Source organism: Solea senegalensis, linkage group LG11 (genome assembly GCF_019176455.1).
Source record: "Solea senegalensis isolate Sse05_10M linkage group LG11, IFAPA_SoseM_1, whole genome shotgun sequence".
NCBI lineage: Eukaryota > Metazoa > Chordata > Actinopteri > Pleuronectiformes > Soleidae > Solea > Solea senegalensis.
The window spans coordinates 9,481,532-9,504,374 of NC_058031.1; positions in this window are offsets into that span (position 1 = coordinate 9,481,532).

Sequence of the window (22,843 nt, forward strand, 5' to 3'; positions counted from 1 at the left end):
ACCGGATCCGTTTGTAGCATGGAACGCAAGCACTAGAGTCTTGAAGCGGATGCGAGCAGCTACAGGAAGCCAGTGAAGGGAGCGGAGGAGCGGTGTAGTGTGGGAGAATTTTGGTAAATTGAAGACCAGTCGAGCTGCCGCATTCTGGATGAGTTGCAGAGGTCGTATAGCGCATGCAGGAAGACCAGCCAGGAGGGAGTTGCAGTAATCCAAGCGTGAGATGACAAGAGCCTGGACCAGAACCTGTGCCGCCTTCTGGGTTAGGAGAGGCCGAATCCTTCGGATGTTGTGCAACATGTATCTGCAAGATCTAGCTGTTGCAGCAATGTTGGCAGTGAGGGAGAGATGGTCGTCAAGTGTCACACCCAGGTTCCTTGCGGTGTGAGAAGGAGTTACCACAGAGTTGTCGAGGGTGATGGTTAGATCTGTGGTGGGAGAGCCCTTTCCTGGGAGAAAAAGAAATTCAGTCTTGTCGAGATTGACATGGTCTTTACTTTTCACATCCGTGATTACCCAATCTGTTTCACTTGTGTCTTGTTCGTCTCAGCTGTTTGTCGTCTCCCTGATTCTAGGGTATTTAACCACTCCCATTTCCTGTGTCTTGTTGTGAGTTCGTCTTCGTCCGTCGCCACAGTCATTGCCACTTTTTGAGCTCTCCCTGTTGTTTTTGTATTTCATCAGTGGATTATTGCACGTTCATGCTTCAGTGAAACCTTTGCTTACCTGTTCCAGTCTGTTTCCTGTCCCACGTCGATCTCGTGCCGGCGGCTTTTGTCGCTCATTTGAGGATCCTCGTGTTTGTACACCTGTTTTTTTTTTGTGTCAAGGAAAATATACCTTTTTACTTACCACCGTCCTCCATTTGGGTCCAGTCCTGTGCGCTACAGTACACAATACATAGTTAAAATGATTTATTCCCACATGAAGTAATCTAATATTTGACTCACATAATACAACCTTTCCTCTGTTCTTTAAAAAAGTGCTGGTGTTGCTGAAATTTTTTTTTCATCCTTAGTCCTTGACTTATGCATAGGATATGCTTGCTTATTCTCAGTATCATAACCCAGAGTAACCAGACATGTAGAGCACTGCTCATCATCGCTTGCATCCTCACAATTAATCAAATTAATCAACATTAAAAGTGGCCTTTTTTCATAGTTAATTGTAATATTATGCAAAATGAAGAATTCCTGTGAGCAAAGGAGGACAATTTGGCTGATCCTCCTTGGTTTTAGGTATTTAATTGTGATGGTTAAGGTTAGCGTAAGGGGCTAGGGAACGCATTACGTCTATAAGTGTCCTCACTAAGAGTGTGTGCATGTGTCCGTGTGTGTGTGTGTTTGAGTTGTAATTCGCTTTATCCAATACTCATGTTGTCGACATCTCAAGGCCGGCAATAAAGCAAGCATACACACACAACACTCACATAACAGAGTCACACCTCACACAACACAATTTATTGCGTTATGTGATGGATTACCTCTCACCTAAATTAGCAATAAAAGCCAAAGGCTTCATAAAAGCAAACACACAAACATCACACGCATGAATGTGTCTCTCATGCACACAAATGTTCTACAGCCAGGTCCCCCACCTCTCCTCTGTCCCACATTTTTCCTCTTGCCACTTCTACCGATTTGGGTTTATTGTGCAGACAGTCTATTTTAGCTTGCTTTTTTAATCCTTTTATTGTTTCATCCTTTTGCAGTGACATTCTTATTAAATTGTTTTATTGTCCCCGTGTTATTCTTATGTGTTCTTATGTACCTCTCATCTTCCGTTTTTCATCCTCTATCCCTTATTTTTTTTTTAATTTAGCCATTTGTTCCTTTTCTGGCTTTGTTGTTCTTTGTTGTTCCTTAAAATGCTGATCTGTTTCTTCCTGTTGCTCCTCCCCAGTGTCCCCCATGTCTCGTCTGTCCCATTTTCCTTTACCACAAATAGCCTCACTCATTGTGTGATCTATTGGGTTTCTTTCTTTCTTGAAATACTGTATTTGATTTGGTTTGATTTAACTGTTAAAAGCAGGGTTGGAGATCCTGGAAATACTATTGGAGCAGGCTCCATTTTGAATTCAAAAGTCCAAGCCCCTTTCTTCAGACTCCCCTCCGAAGCTACGCCTCCAGAGCATAGGAACGCACAACAAACACAGATTCACAAGCACTGCGCAGGATCTGTAACTTTTGGTACTTTTCGTTGACGCTAGTCAAACGCTAGTCAACGCTAGTTTTATGGATACTTGTTCAAATGACAATGTGACGATGAAAAACAACAAAGACATAAAGATGTTCACTCTGGCCTTGGCTCGCTCTGCATCAGCCTGTTTCTTGGCAGTAGCTATCCCAAAAAACGTCTTTCGTTTGCAACCAACACCTGTTGTTGGCAACGTTGCTGCAACTGTCTCGTTGGATTTAGCAAGCTAGCATAAGCTCTGGCGTTGTCTTCTGAGGTTGTGCGATGAGTGAGTGGTATGCGCAAAGGGAGGAGGACAGAGGGCAGTTTGATTGATGCAATCCAATATGATTGGATGTTGTTTTTACAGATCTGTCCGTTAAACAGCAAACTGACATTTTTAATTTTTGTGACAATGCATTCATTAATTAGTTAGAATTGGGTTGTGAAGAGGATTTTAAGCAATAAAAAAACAGTAAACAATGATCTCCCACTCTACCTTTAAGCATCTCACAGCCTTGTCGTTCCAGCTGCTACACACATGAACACACTCCCTGATGTTTGTGAAGTGAGTAGGTCGTGTCCTTAAACACATCATTTGATCATTGGAGGATCAGCCATTGGATTGAACAATGTACTCCCATCAGGTGCTTACCAACCAAGCAGAATATCAGGTGTCAACGCGCCCTAAATCACTTTTATTTTGAGGTTAAAAAAAAGGTATAGTTTAGGATTGAAAGTGGTGGCAGTTTAAAGTAAAATATCTTTGTGTTGATTTGTCCATTCATATTCTTGGGGAGGTCATAATAGATTAACCTTTGCAATAGATTTCCTCCAGTGAAGCTGATAAGATCGAACCTGTCTGCTGCTCTGGTGTTTGCTCGAGTCATGCAGGGTGTGTGTTTGTGTGTGTCTTTGGGAAGCAAGCTAAGGGCCTAACAACAACACTGTCAGGCAATCAATCACCTGTCTCTCGTCTCTTGGGAGGCACTGTTTGTGAGTTTCTGTCTGAGAGAAGGATGCATGTGCTACAATATGTTAACATGCAAACATATGCTGTACCTCCTACACGTGTAATGGTAAGTAGCCTGCATTCATATAGTGCTTTTCACCACTAAAGTCAATGTGTGCCACAGTTTTGTCGTTCGTTCATTTAGACGCACAGCATGCAGCACACTTTCTATTACACATCTATTCACACACTGCAGGCACAGCAGTGGGAATCCAGGTTTGAAGATGACCCATGCTGTTAGTAATTTATATAATTGTCATGTAGCAGATCAAAGAGTATTTATGTACCTATTGACCTCAGCATTGGAATGAAAATGACCCAAACTGTTGCAATTGAAACAAAGGTGTCGATTGCAACAGTTGAAGCTTTCTTTTGTTGTTTTCAGACTCCATGCTCCAGTTTAGTTTGTTTGAATTTAGTGTTTTCATATCATTGCATATTACCATTGTTATACTTTGCTACCTGTCAATCATTTAACAACCACAGGGAGAGACTGGAGTCCCTGTCAAACACAAAGAAACAATATGCTTGACTAGCATTTTCACAGTTGTGTGTTTGTGTCAGCCAGTACAGCATCTGTACTGTAGTTTGCACTAATAGAGCTGCTGTTGGTGAAATACTTTAATTTGAATATATTTAACGTGTGTCAAATAGATCTTTATTATGGCAGCTATCAATGATCTTAAGTGTTTGATCAGTTCACATGGGTCTTTCAGTCTTGGGGTCTACAAGTCAATATCGAGAACACCTCGAATATGCAATCATTTATCCAAACGATTAAGGGATTTGCAACTGAGTAGATTACACTACCTTGCACTAATAACTTTAATAACTAAACATTACAAAATAGAAGAGAACAGCGTGTGTCCATGCAAAGTTGTATTGTTGTAACCAGCTTTTAGTTATGACTTTAATTCCAAGCATTTTTTTTAAAATCAGATTTGATTAGATTTCATCTTCATGAAATATATTTACTCTGTCCTGACAAATACCTGACAAAAATACAATGTCCATTTGAATGATTTTGTTTGTTAGAGTCAATATTGGCAGAAATGACGCTCTTTGTCAAACATGCATACGTGTGCCATGAGCAATGCAGGGGCAGTGGAATGAGGTCACAACACAAGAGACCACTAATAATTTCCTGTTCCCTTTCCAGAGTCAATAATGTTCTCTTTTGGCCATGTACCTTTTCTGTCTGCGTGCGTGTGTGTGTGTGTGTGTTAGAAAACTTACAGAGTTAGAGATATTTTGGCTGATTCTCACTTCTTTAAAGGCCACATAGACCGGAAGCTCCAATCTGTGTCATTACCTCGTTTATGAAACCCTAAAGTTTCAGAACAAACAGTTCAGCCACCGCTGAGAAAATAGTGTTGTATTGTTTTCCTGGGCTCTGCGAAGTGGATCGGCATCAGAAATCCTCACCACTCCTCTCACCACCGTAACGCCTCCTGGTGCGGGCACTAGTCCGGGCACATCCGGTTGCGTACATTCAACTGCAGAAGAAGAAGAACTACTCTTGTTTTAGCTGCTGAGATCTAGAGCATCCACCGTGCCAGAGGGGGAGCTGTGTATCTGAGAGCTGGCCTACCAATTACGTTACTTTCAGGTACCTGGCCAATCACAGGACAGTGGGAAAGCTCTCGTTGGCTGGCCAATCACAACACAGTCCACGTTCTGGGGGTGTGGTTTTGGTCTGAAACAGGGCGGCTGACGAGAGCATCAGTGAGGAGATATTTTGAGTGGCTCGTTTGCAGCGATTAGGAGGTTTTTAACCATGAAAGAAGTTAATATATGTAAGTAGACCTCCATAACTAACATATAAGTGTGATACAAGCATTCAATGTCACCTTTAAAGGGCTTTTGGGGGTTAAGACCTGGTTTTAGGGTTAGGTTTATGATTGGATTTAGGTAAGGGTTATGGTAAAGGTTTGGGATCAGGCATTTAGTTGTGATGGGTAAGGTTAGGGTAAAGGGGCTAGGGAATGCATTATGTCTATGAGGGTCCTCACTCTGAATGAAGCGCAAACGTGTGTGTGTGTTTGGGTGTTTGTCAAATGATATGCAGAGAAAAAAAAAACACATTCATAATGATGTAATGTCATCTGGACAATGACAGTGTTGTATGTTACTCGGAGAAATAGCCAATCACCTATTCAACTGTGATTGCTCAAGCTGTTTTCTGCCACTTTCAGTTTTTGTGCTCTGATGCGATAAGTATGATCGACCTTTGTCTGTGCTGAAAGCTAAGGGAGTTCCACTGATATGAACAGTTTTGTGTGTAAGCCCATTTAGGGATCAATGCCACATACAATAATTGACATTTTGCCACTATGTTTATCAACATATTGGACTCCAAAACACACAAGACATATCTGCGCTATCAGTAACCCCTGAGAATTGACACATTAACACATAAAAACATGACAACCACAACCTGAATCTTATTTACACTCGCTAAAGTCAAACAGGGCTTCGAAATATCAATACAAGAAAGAGATGGCATACAGTGTGAGATAACGTTGGTAAATAGGAAGCAATACATTTAGCAGAAAAAAAGAAAGTACTCTACAAACATTGTGTTAAAGTCTGTCAATGAAGCTCACTGACTTTAAGGCCAATGCTTATGGCGCTTTTCCACTACACAGTCCTGGCATGGCTCGACTCTGCACTTTTTTTTCCCTTTTTTCCATTAATGATAGTACCAGTTACTTTTTAGTACCTGCTCTTGTGAGGTTCCAAGCGAGCTGAGCCGATACTATGCCTGATTGATCAGAGAGCGCCGTCACTGGAAGAGTCATGAGCGCGACGTCCGGCACAAGAATCAAACCGAACAATGCCGAACTGCAGATCAGTTAAAAAGACTTAAAAATCTTTTAATTAACTGATTCTAATGATCAGTACATCGAAAATAACTGTCACTAGTCACTGGTTTGTTTGCGTCTGCCCACGTTGAGGAGGTACAACCATCCCAAACCGAGTAGACTCGAGCTGTGCTGAGCCGAGGTGTGCCGGGACTGTGTAGTGGAAAAGTGTCATTAGAGTAAAGGTCTAATCTCATTTGCGCATCAAAAAAATGTATTCTTTAATAATGATTTGTTTTAGATGTTCATCCGGTTTTTCTCATCTCTCTTACTCAGCATCTTCTTAATTTCACTAGTGCTTTCAGCAGGAAAGAGACTACAAGACTCATTCATTATGCGAGTCATTCCCTTTGAGATGAGACAGAAGGACAGCACTGTTTGTAACTGAAGTTCTTCCTGCCCGCTGCTCTCCTCTCTCTGACCTTCCTTGTCACTCATTACATGTTTTTCAGTTGTATGACTTCCTTTACTTTTCATCCTATGTGCAACTTTCTCACTCATATTGATTGCTCGTCAATCCATCCTAATACACATTTCCTCCTTATGTGCACTGACCAACTGCCTGTTTTTCTTTCTGCGTTCCTTGATTTCCCTTTACACTGTTGCTCTTCCGTGCCTCCTTCCTCTTTATTCAGCCTCTGTCGTCTTATCTCACCCTGCCCAACATCCCTCTCACTCTGCTCTCCCATGTGATATATGAGTCTATAACTAATCCCTTAGTGATGGATTACTGTCCCATTTCACACAGCCTGAGGTGTTCAACATCCCAACTGTGTGTGTGTGTGCGAGTGGAAGGAAGAGACATGGCGATATCGAGCAGATAGGCGATGGTATGGACACGGAAGTCATGTTCATTACATTTGTCTCTGTGTGCATGAATGTAGATGTGAAAAATAAAGTCATTTGTTAATAATCTGATGTAATAGGCATTTAGTCTGTTGAAGTGGGGAATGAGTGGGACAGTTAAAGAACGATGAAAGTTTTAGGATTTGAGACATAATAATAGCAACATATGTCACTGCTTCACATTTCAACAACTGCACAGCAAAAATCAAAACAAACGGAATAAATAGTTTAGTTACAAGTTTCAAGGTCATTTTTTTGTTATGATTTGTGATTTAGTTGTGCTGAGGTTGAATTGAATTTAACTGTATTAGGATGAAGTCCTTGGAGGCAAAACAACTATATAACTGGATCCAGATAGACCTACAGCTCTAGTTTAAATTAAGTACATTTTCTGATTCACAAACTAAACTGAGATGAATTGCTAATTATTTTGCCCAGTTGGTCAGCAGGGATTATCACATAGTGTAATACAGTCGTTAACAAAAACATTTGTGAGCAAATAATTACCAAAAGTGTTAAAACTGCAAATGAATTATTTGACTCTCTCAACAAACAGCTGTTTGGTCTGTGAATATCCAATTTATTTGGTCTCGAGATGTACAATCATGAATCATGACTAGACGAGTGTTTTAAGTCACACTTAACATACGTATGCTGTGACTGTACACTCAAAATGTCCTCTCACACACATCACCAGATATCCAAAAAAAGCCGAATATCAACATGATTCAAACAAGCAGAGCACAAAGAAGAGAAGCGTGAGGAGAGAAATGATATTGCGATTTTCCAGAGAGATGGTGATTTAATATGAAGGGAAAGTGGGGAATGACTGACATTTTCATCTCTGTCACTGTTTGCTTCTCTTTCCTGTCATTCCGAAGCTATCTCTGCTCTAATGAAAACATCAGCCTTATCTCCACAAAGAGCAGGAGCAAGTGCCCATTAAGGCCCATCTGTGTGCCGACGGTGGACTCTTAAGTTAACCTGAAGTGGACTTCAATTTATTTTCTCTTAAAAATAAACACAAAGACCAACTGTCATGTCGACATTCAGAAAATTGTTTGTCTTTACATGAAGAGAGGCTCACCCTTGTGATCTTTTTCATTTGCCTAGGATGAGTTTCTTGATTTTGTTCTCCCTAAAGGATGAAAAATTGAATATTCCAGGAAGCCTTTGCAGCAAGAAGACCTGCGACCGCAACCCGATTGGAACAAGGGCCTCTCTGCATGGAGTTTGTATGTTCTCCCCGTGTGCGTGTGAGATTTAAGTCCAATTAGGAAGTTATCTGTGTGCCACAGACCCACAGGAGGTCCCCTCGCCTCCATTTGGAAACCACTGAGGAAGAAGATGTGAGTGTGTAAAATGCATGCACACACACACACACACCTAAAAGCCTCTAATGCTGGCCATAGTTCATTTCATTAATCTGTCCGATTTTCTAGTCTCCATGTCTCCTTGTGTGCTTTTCAATATTGGGTCAAAAGTTTAATCTTCTCTTAATTACGATTTTCACAGAGTAAAGAATCTGAAAATTGCGAATCACATCTCTCTGTGTGTGTCTGATAACCTGTCTGGTTCGATGGCGTGTGACTGTGTCTGTGTGTGTACTAATCTTGAGTGGTGAAGGTCATCACTCTTCGACATCAAAAAAAATGTGCTGATCTGCTGCGGATGAATTCAACACACACGCACACAGACAGTGTAGTACTTTGTTGCTTTCTGTTTATTCTGCACAAAGGCTGGCATGGTCCTCATGCCTCTTCATCAATATATGCTAGCATATGCATGTGTCTCTGCGTAACCTCCTCTTGAGACAAAGTCTTTCATCTTGGCTGTTTTTCAGATGTCTTTGTTGCCTGTTGCATCTTCGTTTGGGCTTCATTAGTTCAACGAGTTCAATCATACTGTGTGCGCATTGAATTTATTCTCACTTTATCCTCTCTCGTAACTTATCTTAGTCTAAATTAACTTACTTGTGTCATTGTTCTATTGTTTAATCCTTTTTTTTACTGTGTGATTCTTCTGTATTCTTTTGTTAACCTGTTTTCTCACTGTCATATGTTGATTAGTTGTGTGTTGACACTTATGTAACATCTGTTAAATAAAGTGCTATATGAATAATTATTATGTATTATTATCATCTAACTAACTGGTGAATAATATGAAACAAATATGGCAGACTTTTTATTTTTAGTGCATAAAAGAGCAATGTTTGATGTGAGCAGCTGGTGGAGACCAAACCAGAGCTAACGTTCATCAGGTGGACAGATATTGAATTAGCAAATGTGTGAACGGAGTTTATCAACACATAAATGACTTGATGAAGTGATAGACCCATGTGCTGTTTGTTTGAGGTCTTTAATGTGTGGTTTACAGCTGTGATGCAGCTACATAATGGGACAAATTACAAATTACAGGTATTTAGTATTTCATTTGGAAGCATTTTTATGTTTTTAGGCTTTCATGCTGTTCTATGTGTTTAGTGCTCATTTAGGCTAGATCATCTTATTTTGGATTTTTTTTTTTCTCGGTAGATGATAAAAAACATTGAAAATGAAGTTAACATCTGTGAGAAATGGCTTCTTAACACTTGTTGTTTATCACAATATATTAATCAGTTTGAATCCACCCATCATCAGGATACCAGTTCAGAAAATCGTCAAATGGATGCTTTCAACTCTTTTCTGAGCTCTTTTTCCCCAGTTTCCATCGAGCCACTCACATATCCTCATGGTATGAGGGCTGAGCGGTTTAATCAGAGTTGCGATAATCTCTCTCTCTCATCTCCCAGCCTCTTCCCATGATGTTTTCTTTGTCTTTTCTTTCCAAGCAATGTTCTTACATTCTCTCTTGCCTATTTCCTACCATCTGTTTGCTATTGTGTTGTAGGCCTATGTGAAGTAATTAATTATTCACACTCAGCTCCATGTACAAAACCCAGACAAGCGGCCACTATTGAAAGGGGCTATATCATAGTGAAAAACAATGAATGTATAACAGTTTCATATTACATATAAAGAAAAGTAATGTGGTTAATAATGTAAGTCTGTGAAACCATTTCATTTAGGTTGTGGGAGAGCTATGCCTGATAGTCCACGTGTTTGATTCGGAATTTGATTGGTGGCCTGTGAGATGTGGCAAAAGGTGGCATGTAGATACCTACACATAGCTCTGTGGTGTAACCATGGCAATCTTTCCCTGAACCAAACTCTGGCTGTAGCATATGTACCTTGACTTTACATTTCCTTGTATGTCACTGCGTGTGATTAGTTTCTATAAAGCTACTTGATAATCTTTACACACAATAATGAATCAAAGCATATTCAGCAGTTGTAGTCAGGGTGAGACGCCTCTTCAAAAGCACACAGATCATGATACGGAGAAAGGCGAGTGCATCTTGGTTGAAATCACTCACTTCCTTTGCAGACATCACCTCACCGCAGCAAGACAGTCATGTGGTCAGCATGTTGAGCTCATAATCTCACGTTCATCCACATGAAGAGTGTCAAGAGGCAAGAGAGGAAGACCATTAACTGCACTATGGAGAGGCTTTGTGGAAAAATGTACCCATAACTGTTTGAGTGGAAAAGCTAAATCAGACATTGAAAGACCAGATTTAGTTAAACCAAAGTTAGTCAGGTGGCTAAATCTTGCTTGTTCCTCTGAAGACTGCATCAATACCTTTTTGAAAACAAGGGGTACCACATGACCCTCAACATTTCATGTGTCATTTCACACTGGTGGAATAACCTACCAAGCGCTACCAGAACAGTCTGTCTGAGTGTGAGCCAACAGTGAATATTCACTGAGCCTACACTAATCTCAGGGCCTGTCCACACAGAAATGGGTGTAGGTGAATAGCCATAGTTTTTCTCCCACCTCTCTTGTTCTAACATTCACTATCTTCGTCGTTGTCGTCTTCATACTCTCTCTGTTTGACTGAAAAGTCACTAAATATCACTAGTACTAGGGATGTCCCGATCCGATATTGATATTGGATATTGGTCCAATATCAGCCAAAAAACAAGTATCGGATTATATCGTATATAGTATATATGTATATCTATATATATGTATATATTTATAGATTTACAGTATACGTATATAGTCCATTCCGCTCCAGCACTTCTATCCAGCGGTGCGCATTGTGATCATGTGGGCTCTGCGTGTTGTATGCATGTAGAGCCCACATGATCACAACAACAGCGTGTGTGTGCTACTGCTATTTCAGAGGTCAAATATTTTTCTTTAACCTCTGAAATCAGAGGCTTCAAAGCCACACAGGGAGCGTGAGCTAGCCGTAAGCACCACACTAGCTCGTCCTGAGGCGAGCTGCTAAAACAACATTCATAAACCAGCGACACCTGTCGACTTTCAACAGCCTCAGTTTGTTAATTATACCCCAAAAACCAGCCATGCCAAGAGCTTTCTGTGTTTTAAATGTGACCTGAAGCTCCAGCCGGGCTTCGGGTTTACCTTCGGGACGAGTCACTCACCCTGTGTGGGTTGGGCTAATTCAAAATAGTTAAAACAAGGGGGGTGTTCTTTGAAGACGCTGTTACCTGTGAAACATGGGTGCTCTGAAAACACCCCCATTAGCACTTTCCTCCTGATGAAATTAACCATAGACTGTATGAAATTAACATGGCAAAAAATCAAATATTCTTATGTTGAAGGTAAAATTTTTTTTAACCCAGTGGTTAATAATAAATGGGTCAGTTTTTCTCATATCTGACTATTGTTATCTGGTTAAGTAATATCACTTGATCAAGCCTTCAACATTCCACACTACAAAATAAGTAATTAAAGTATGTAGGATTCGTGCAGCTATCGTATCGGATCGATATTGGTATTGGCTAATACTCAAGGCTGCAATATCGGTATCGTATCTGAAGTGTAAAAGTTGTATTGGGACATCCCTAACTAGAATAGGTTTTGTCCCCAACAACGTCAGCACAAAGTGTTAAAGATTAAAAGTGAACCTAATATCAAAACCTATTTTCACAGACCCTATTTTTACTTGAATGAACAATAATCTGTGATTGTCTACAGTTAGATGAAGCTCGCCCATGCAGAAAAACTGGCACAGTACATTGTAACTTGTGTAGCGTCTTCTTCTCCATTTTGGCGTAGCATTGCAGCACCACTTACAGGCCTGGCATATATACTACAGCGCTCTGAGTTGTTTTGGGGGGTTCCATGTGGATGGAGACGTTGTTTTTGTCATTGTTATTGTTTTGCCTCATTTCCCCTTGGATAGGGTCCTTTTTCTTGGCCCTAACCTTGACCTCAGTCCTATCCTGAAGTTAATGGGTAAGTGGTCTCAGATGTCTGGACTGTCCATCAACCAAAATAGAGGGTGCACTTGGAAACAAAATGAGGCCCTGGACATTGCAGAAACAGAGAATGCAAATATGTCAAATTTGTTGAATTATGGAGGAACTACAGAAGACAGAATGTAACAAAGTGCTCACAGATAAGTGGCAGCTTTTGCTGGAGGAAAATGTGTTTCTAAAATAGAATGAGTTTCTTTCGTGTGAGTCAGAGAGTCCTGGCCGATGACTGATGACTGAACAATTACTTCTGATGTTTCGAGCCATACATTTTTCAAGTCAGTGATATTTTGTCTCAGTGAATATTCTGTGTAATGTGACTTTTCCACTCAGCAGCACTGCGCCTTGTTTTATGGTCATATAACCTTAAATGTTAGTTCCAGCATTTTCTGTAAATGCTACATATAGCTTTGTGATTTAATTACAAACCCGCCCACAGTTTGAGCCCTGGGCATCCATTAGTTTATGAGATCAGTATTATGAAACTGCAATTATATTACAGTGCAGAGTAGCAGTGGAGACAGCCTGCAGCCAGGACTGACCCAAGTAAATCATGCTTCCTCACAGGACACTGACTTAATGTCTCCCTCAAGTTCAGTTTAATTATCATAGTCTGAATCACTGATGGTCACACGGTTGTTAAGTGGTTAGCACTCTTGCCTTTGCAGCAAGAAGACCTGTGTTTGAGTCCCATTTGGAACGAGGGCCTTTCTGCATGGAGTTTGCATGCTCTCCCGTGTGTGCATGGGTTTTCTCTGGGATTTCTGGCTTCCTCCCACAGTAAAAAACATGCAATATGGGGATTGAGTGTGAGAGTGGGAGTGGATGGTTGTTTGTCTATATATGTGGCCCAGCCATGGACTGGCTAACCAGGGTGTACCACACCTGTCGCCCTATGTCGGCTGAGATTGGCACAGCACCCTCCTGATTTGAAACTGTTTGTCAGCCAAAGGAAGTGGTCTAGAAAGAGCAACATTAGGCAACTAATGATATATTATATTTTAATGATACTATTTTGTAATCAAGAGAATGGTGCGTCTTTCATTCCCACTCTTCCCCCCCTGTTCATAAAAAGCAATGTGTCCGCACTTTATAGACATATAAACAGTATTTTGTTCTCAAAACTACTGCTCACCTTATGAACCACTGGTTGCCCCAAAATTACCAAAAACTTTCTTTGCAGCCTGTTCAAAAAAGTTTAGTACAAAGAGAGTTTTAATGAAATGAATTAGCATAGTGACCTCAATGTTGATATTGCTGAATTTAAGGAAATTGTGAAAAATGTGGTTAGAGTATCTAAAAATGTCAAGACCATATCGGGGTATTTACATGTCAAGACCATATATATGTATTTATATAAAACATTTCTAACACTTTTTAAATGAATCCATAGAAATTCACCTTTTAATGTTGTCATTCCCACACACTTAACACTACCTCATACTCTCTTACAATACACAACTTCCTGTTACCTCCACGTCTACCTTAAAACACATAGCAAATGCGTGACCACATTAATACGGTACAGTTCAGCTATAATTTCCGGGGCAGAGCTCCAATGAAGCTAAAGGTAACCTACCTTATCTCTTTCTCTTTCTTCCAGCCATTCTTCTGTTCAACGACCTCCTGATCAGTATTCATACAGAGTCGTCTAGTCTCCTCTCTGGAAGCAGGGATCAGTGAGAGGTGACATCTGAATAGGTCTCAGGGGACTGGGATCAAATGTTGGGAGAGATGGGAAAGTGGGATAGAGTGAGGAATACAAGGAAGCATAAAATGAGGGAGGAGAAAGAGGAAATGAGGAAACGAAAGAAACAGAACAAATCAGCTTTATGTAGCATATAAATAAAATATCAATTGCAGAACAAAGAATATGTAAGCAGCCAAACAGAGAAAATAAATGAAAGGCTGATGCCATGGTTAGCACTTCTGTTTATGGATATATGGCAATGCATTCATGCTGCAAGGTAATGTGATAAAAAAGAATAAAGCAGTCAGAGGACAAGGCAGACATGGCCTGTGACCATGGCCTCATCATCATTGCAGTGTGATAGAAAGACAATTAGACAGAGAAACACATACACAGTCAAATAACAGGTCTCTACGAGCAGCACCACCCAACTCCCCCTCCTTTTCCATTTATTGCTGATCGTACAGATGCAGCGTGGAGTGGGTGAACAGTGTTCCTCGCCATTTTTCCTCTCTATCTGAGAGCCCTGTTATAAAAGAGGGGGCCAAGCCTGATTTATTCATTGTGGCTCTTAGACAGTGGTCCGACATTGTACTGTGAGCGAGCTTAAAAGATGTCTGTTGTCATGGTCTTTCGACCACAGATACACTATGCGGATAAGCGTATTCCGACGCCCGACCACTACACAAACATGGACTGTAAGGACATTAGTGAAACCGTGTCTTTATAGTCCTTGCTTTGTGCACTGGGACACAATCATGTCGGAATAGAAAACAGCCTTCTTCAAACTGCTGCCACAAAGTTGGAAGCGTAGCATAGTTCAATATGTCTTTATATGCTGAATTCAATACTTGACCATCTCACACTGTGTTTGCTGCTCCAGTGGAGGCAAAGTAAAGAGGATGTTGAAGATCCCATATAACGACCTTCACTTTAAAAGACAGACGAAAGTATGAAGGGACAAAGTGGCAGCACATATAGCACATACTCTTGTCTTTAGGAGGATAGGTTTGTGATCAGGTTTCTTTGTTACTTCACTTGATTATTGTTTGCTTTCACTTTTTTTCCACTTTGTTTGTGCTCTCAGGCTTTACAGCGAGGCAGAAAATCAATACAGGAGACTGATAGAGGTAGAAGGAGCCAGAGCACTGGACAAATACTTACTCTGTACGAAGCAGAAAATGGAGAGCTGAATGTGGGGGAGATAGATGAGTTGTCCTGATCTCCCATATTACTCTTAATAATTGGATTTTTGGGGGGATTATTTTTGATTTAGTTTATAATACCAGAGCTTGTATTTTGTAGATATTTAGCATAAGTTACCTGAATGAACCAATGTCATCACATACTGTCCCTCTGTAAAGTGTATTCATTTTCTTTGTACATTGTTTTATATATGTTTTATTATCCTATGATCCTATGTTTTCATGTTTATGATTTTAATGTACACACACGAAGGCACACACCCTAACAACAGCCACAGAGGCATTCCTGTTTGGCATTAATAGTTGGTCCTTATGAACATATTATTTGTCGTGAACTCTATCTGAAATATTTCTTTTAAAAAGAGTCTACTTGGACAGCTCTCAGTATGCACTGTTCTCACATGTGTAAGTGTGTAATGAAGAGAGACCAAATTGTGTTTGTGTGTCTAAAAATATTAACTTTAATGACTGATGAAGACAGCCAAAACATATTCCTCTCACAAGCAATTTTATCAGACAAAAGCTACTTTCATTTTACTGGTGACATTTGGTGCAATTCTTTATTTGTGTAGCTGAACCTGTGTCAAACCAAGGTGGACAGAATAAGTTTTGTTATTTTCAACATTTGCAAACTTCCAGTTATGGAAGGTTTTATAGATGTTTATTTAAATAAAAATAGTAAAATCTATGTTGTTGTTTTTTTACTTGTCCTGTGTTACCTTTTATAAAAATAATCTAGTTCTTTGTAGTTTGAGGTTCAGCTGACTGACCAGGTCTAACAGAGCATTAAAGCTTTTCTTTTCGGTCAGGCTGATATGTGGGTGTTCTTTTGATCAGCTTGATGAAAATACCATCTCTCTATGTGGGTTATAGTCAAAACAAACCACGCCACTTTCAATTCAGGTTTTCATGCAGGTGTTCATTTGAAATGCCCTCTTCTGTGGGCTTCATATACCTGAGACACTGACACTGCTACTCATGCATGCAGAGAGACACAAAGAAATACACATGTACATACAAATGTGAAACACACCCACACTCTAACCCAGGGGTAGGGAACCTATGGCTCGCGAGCCAGGTGTGGCTCTTTTGATGATTGCATCTGGCTCGCAGATTTCGGCTTTTCAGATAAAACATAAAATATTATCACTTGTTTTAATCCATCCATCGATTTTGGAAGTGGAGGAAAAGCAAGTGAATGACATAAATGCAGCACCGTTCTATTCCCTGGCTTTGGATGAGTCAACAGACGTAAGTCATTTGTCGCAGTTCAGTGTGATTGCAAGATATGCTGCTGGTGACACACTGCGCGAAGAAAGTCTTGCTGTTCCGCCAATAAAAGGGTCCACAAGAACCAGAAGTCGCATTAATGGTGAGTATTATAACAACATTATTTAAAAGAATAAATTCAGAGGCTTATTATACTCACATTTAGTTAAATTCAGTCTTAAAATATATTATATGGCTCTCACTGAAATAAATTTGCAAATATTTTGCTTTCATGGCTCTCTGAGTCAAAAAGGTTCCCGACCCCTACTCTAACCCATGGGAATACATGTACATATACATGTAAAACAACAGCCACTTGCAAAGAAACTACACAGAAAATAACTGTAAATGTTGTCTATGAAGTAGCCTCATTACATTTTTATCTTATGCTAAATCAAAATGAAGCATTCTAAAACAGTAAATTCAAAGGTAGGTTGACACATAGTCATGAAACAGAAACAGCTGTGGAGGAGGCTTAAACCTGGGTGAGGAACAGCCGGACGCTGCTACCAAGGTGAGGTTGCAGTACAGCAACAATACAAAAGGTAGTTATTCTACATCAGCAAGATTTCTCTCAGGCAAATAATTCAGAGCAGACGGGTCAGTTTCTAGATGTGCTGCTCAAGCTCTTTTTTAAGAAGCACAAAGAATCGGGCAACGTTGAGGTCTGTAGCTACAGTGCAGCCAAGGAAACTTAGCATGGCAGATGAAAGACACATCATGCTTATGAAGCAAGTTAATGCAGGTGCGCTCTTTCCTTCTCACTCCACTCCCAATCTATCACTGATTGAGTCCACCTGATAAAGGTAGGCAATACCATGCTTGTCTTTCTCTTGCTCTTTGGCTTTGAGGCCCACCCACTTCCTGGTCACTTCCTCTTCCTGTTTACCTCTGCCTACTTTGTTTGTGTGACATTTACCCAAGAAATGTCATCCTTTTCATCATCTCTTCCTGTTTACTGCTCTCCAGGTAGAAATGAAGGCAGCACACCTGAGCTTAGACGGCTTAGACCCTGTCACTGACTATGTTTACATGCACACACCACGGCAGTTACAGAACCTGTTTACATGAACAATGACCGGCAATACCCCGATCATACTCCTGTATACATGACACACTATAGAGCTTGCTACCCTGCCAAACAATGCATCCGTGCTTAGCCCCGCAATATTTAGGTAAAGATGGAGCTGTTTTTTTCCTCTGTGTGCGCGCTGCTTTAAATCATTATCACCATCATTTTAAAACCAAGAATGGTATCGAAAACATCTCGTGTGCCAGAAGACAAGTGCTTCATGAAGCTTTTGACCAATGACCCACCAGAACACCCGCAGTCTGTCGATGAAGGAAAACCCTGTCATGTAAACGTGGTCTCTGACACTCACTCACCTACCTACACTATTCATTTGGAGGTTTTAATGTACTGAGGCTCTGAATTTGTGACGGAAACTGGGAGACAATATCCAAACACTTGAATCCCATAAACATGCAGGACCAAACACATACAAAAATACAAAATCAGGACAGAGAGCAACATACAAACATTAGGAAGAATTCAAGAAAGCAAAGCACACCAAAGTAACAAATATATTAGTTATATATAATAATTATTCACCACACTTGGACACTGCATCCTCCAAGTGTGCAGCTGACAGAATTGTCATTGCCATCGGCTGCACACTTGGAGGATGCAGCGCCCAAGTGTGGGGAGACGGAAGTGTGGCACTGTGTGAAATGAGACTGTTTTGCCCACACAACTCATAATTACGGCACCAATTTCCCTTCTTCTTTTAAATGATGCCCTCCACAGTTCAAAGTCCTAAATCACAGTTCTCACCCCCTAAAAAAAGTTATTACTTCTGCCGAGCTAAAAACCTTGTCACATTTTACCGTAGCAAAGTTATCTCTATGTCCTATGTCAGAAGGGATTGGCACCAGCGCCCCCCGTGACCCTCATGTTCGAGGATAAAGCGGTAGAAGATGAATGAGTGTGAGTGTATTATTTACTAGCAAAGCTAGATGGTGTCCTATGAGCCTATCATTTCACACTGATCACATTGTTCAGACAGAAGCTGTGACAAGGCAGGAGTATGAGAATAAAAAAATCATGTTTGTCTTTATTACTATTTCTGATCGCTGACCTTCCTGTTGTTGATTTGGAATTGATTTGTATGCTAGAGACCATTCCTCTTTCAATTATTTGGGCTTGAAACCAGCACCAACCAGGAGATATGCACTATAAACACCCCCAGTGGCTGGATATCTCAGGAACTTTGAGGTTAAGTGTCTTGTCTCGGGATGCATCTGGGTGTAGATTAGAGCCAGGGATTGAACTCAGATTTCAGATTAGCAGATGACTTGATGAAAATGCAGCATCTCACATTTCTGTTTCTAGAGCACAAACCTGCTAAAAAGTAATTCTATTACAGCTGCACTTGAGTAAAATGGGGTGAAGATGTCATCATTGGGAAGCCTGACATAGATGAAAAATGCAGAGTTGGATACATTCATATATACAATTTCAAATCATGATGGGGTGAAAAGTAAACATTTATAAATGAGCGCTAAGTGTGGGGATGTGTTTATAGAAAGATGTCACCTAACCTCTGAAGCCCACTGCTGAAACACTTGAACCTGAGACCAAGCAGTCAGTGGTAAGATGAATTATGAAGCCCTTTTTGAGTCCAGTGCTACAGCAGTACTGCAGAGTACTCTGCAAATAACAGCAACATGTTGCCTTTAGTGTCATTTAAAGGTCACTATAAAGCTTTTAGTAAGCCCTGGTTCTCATTCCATTTCACAACCTCGACCACTGATACATGCACTTCTTCTCAGTTAAATATTAATAAATAACAATTATGCTGTTGGGAATGTTGAGGCAAAAAAAATAGAAAAAAAAATAGATTTTAGTATTTGTAATGTTAAGGTAAAAAGGTAAAATAAATAAGTAATGACTTATATATGTGTTTGAGCCCAAGCAATCAACTTCTTTGAGGTGAAGTGACCCATATGCAATGATGAACAGTTTAGACATGGTATATGATTATCTATAGGAGTAATGTGACTGTCGGCAGGAAAGCCTGCATATGGAATAGAAAAAAAAACAACCTGCAGCAGTGGTTGCAAAGTGAATGTCTTATAAAACTGCATGTATTGATGCCTCCTTTCAGAAGCACAGTTTCACTTTTATTCCTTTAAAGAAGATGCCATTTGTATGTGTGTGGGGCGAGTGCTTTTGTGTGTGCAATAAGAGGAAGATCAGTCTACTCTGTTATGATTCTCAATGGATCTGAGAAGACAAAGCTTGACAGGTCAGATAGGTGCAGTCTGGATGAAAAGTCTGATCTCTATACTTCGTGCATTGTAACATTGGATTTAAAAGTCATCCAGGTGGCAATTACTCCTTCTATCCAGAAGTGTCAATTCATTCAGCAATGATTCATGGGATGTGTCCAAGGGAGGAGCTGAAGACCCACTCACACATACACATATGTGCTTTAGTGGGGACCGAAGCAGGTGAGCGTCGCTGTTTGTCAGTTTCTGTACAGAATATTAACGTGAACATTCTGGAATCAAACCTCCTCCGTTTGGCTGCTTTGTTCCCCACTCACGTGTATGTGTGTGTAGGACACCTCCAGCAGACATACCAAAAAGACATACCTAAACAAATCCTGAACAGAAAACTGAGAGTCTTTGCTCAATAATTCTTTACTCCACAGCTGTTCTATTTTTCCGCACATTCTCAGCTGCTACTATTTTCTTACACATTTAGTACATGATGTGTGAAAAGGAGAAACACTGCATTTGCTTTACTTGCACTTTAAAATGTTGCAGGAGAAGCCAGTCCAACATACAGCAACATTCACCATGTCCAATTTACCTGCCTCCAGTTGCCTAAGGCTGGAATACCTGCAGAACAATCATACAAGAGAACCTGCACACTTCACACCGAGAGGTCCCACTGAGAACCTTCCTGGGTTGTTAGCATCAGTACCAACCACTTTTCTGCCCACTTTGGTGCACGTGAGACAACAATGCTAGTGTGGGGTTATGATTGTGGATATTTTATGTATTTATTCATTTATTGATTGATTAATTGATTGATTGATTTAAATTGCTTTTATTGGATGTAAGTAACCATTCTGGGTTTAAATTTACTTTGCATTTCATATTTTTTGCAAAGCCAGGTAGAGCACATAGCATTTATCTCTCTCCCTTTCTCCCTTTCTCCCTCACCTAAGGTTTCCTTGCAGATACTGATGATGATTGGGTTCCACCTGAGCTGGTAGTGGGGGGAGCTGATTGGTTCCCGGTCACTGAGGCAGCCACTCATCCTCCAGGAGTTGACTATATAAGGCAGGCTTGAAGAGGTATGTGGTGGGAGGAAGGACATTGACCAGCTTGGAGAAAGCCTTGATAGCAGCACATGTTAGAAACACTAGGGTGCCACTGCTGTGTTTTGAGTAGGGCTGGACTGGTTTTCTTTTTGGTTTGTCTTGGTTAGTGAGGGCTAGGCTTATTTGTATGTTTTCTTTTTCAGGCACCTCACCTTATTCCTTTCCTCCCCACATATGTTCTTTTTTTTCCATTATTACAAATACTCTGAGGTCTTCTTTTGTTCACAAAAAAAGAAAAACCTTTTAAAAATGACTCATTCCACTTAGGTCCACCTGGAGGGTTGTAATAGTTACAAATATTTTGTATTTCTTTTGGCAAAAGTGTGGCTTCTCACTTACAACATAGTAGTAGTAATCATACAAATATAAACCGTATAAAAATATATAAAGTGTATACATTTCGTCTTATCAGTTCACCGTCATCTGTCCTTAGCTGTAGCCAAACAATTGCAATGCAAAGACACTGGTGTGAAATAACCTTTTAAAAAATGGTACCAAATGTTTAGGGTGACAGGCTCCATTAAATGTGATGGATAATTGTTGCTTCTTCATTTGAATGCAGTTCATGAGAGAGCTGAGAATGATGGAAGGTCTGTGTTTGTGCAGTATATGAATGTATGTGAGACAGTGAGAGTGGGATAGACTCTCTTTGCACATGTCTCACCTTCAGCTACACACTGCCACCTACCGTTGCCTGGTGTGTGTTTTTGTGACCACTTGTTATTCAAATATATATGTATATATATATATATATATATATATATATGTCTGTAATCATCAAAATGCTCATATGGAGGTGGGCGAGGTCAGACGGACCTCCATTAACATCAAGCATTTTTAGGGTACAATATAATGAGAACTGTCCAGTAATACTTAAATATGGTGTAAATAATGTATGTCAATTGTCAACTTTTTGTATCACACAGACATGCACACACACACACACAGGCTAGTGCAGCTATTCTTCTCATGACTTCTCTTCTTTTGGACATCATAAACAAAGCATTATCCCTAACCTTAACAATAACCACTGCTTAACCCTACCCTTAATCTGACCGCAATTGAAATCTTAGCCTTAAACTTAACCTGTTCCTCAGAAATGAGGCTCGGTCTCATTACGACCATGTTTTGATCTCCATGGGGACTGGTCCTGGCAAGATCAGTTTTTATGCAGGAAACCACACACACACACACACACACACACACACACACACACGCACAGGAATAGTATGAGTATCTATATGGACTAACACTGTCCCCTAGTGACAAAAATGCTTCATCACAAACTCTCTTAACATGTTATAAGAAGCACTTGGTGGCACTAGACTGGGATTTCTGGATCCTGGTCCTGGGGACTCACTGCCCTGCATGATTTAGATGTTTCCCTGCTCCAGCACACCTGAGTCACAAGGACAGCTCATCAGCAAGCACTGCACAAGCCTGATAACGACCAATTCATTTAAATCAGGTGTGTTGCTGCAAGGACACCTCTAAAAAGGTTTATCGTGGACTGGTGGCTGGTTAAAAATACAACCTACAGAATATGCGTTAATGGATTAGTTCACGCACCACAGGTTTGGCTACACACTGGCTAATAAGAGCCCACAGAGGAACTGTTTATCATTTAAGGAAAATTCATGCTTATCTGTCACACAAATTTAGAATCATAAACACACACACAATTATATCATAGATATTATGCATTTCCTAGTCCCTTACCTCAACTTTAACATCACAACTAAGTGCCTAACCTAACCTAAACCTAAAATCCTTTCAAGGTTGTGGTGACCAGACAAAATGTTCCACAAGGTCAAAATGTCCTCATAAAGATAAGTTTTCTGGACCTGGAGATATAAATTCAAGTACACTCTCGTTTCCATGACTTCAGAGGACATTACATTGACTTACACTCATTTCCTGAAGAGTTACTGTAACCTTATCCATAACGATTACAGTTCAAAAGCTAACCTTAACCCAACCCAAACCTCATTCTAAGCATACACCATGTCTTTACCTTAAAATGCAATCATTTACATAATGGGGACTTGCTTTTTGTCC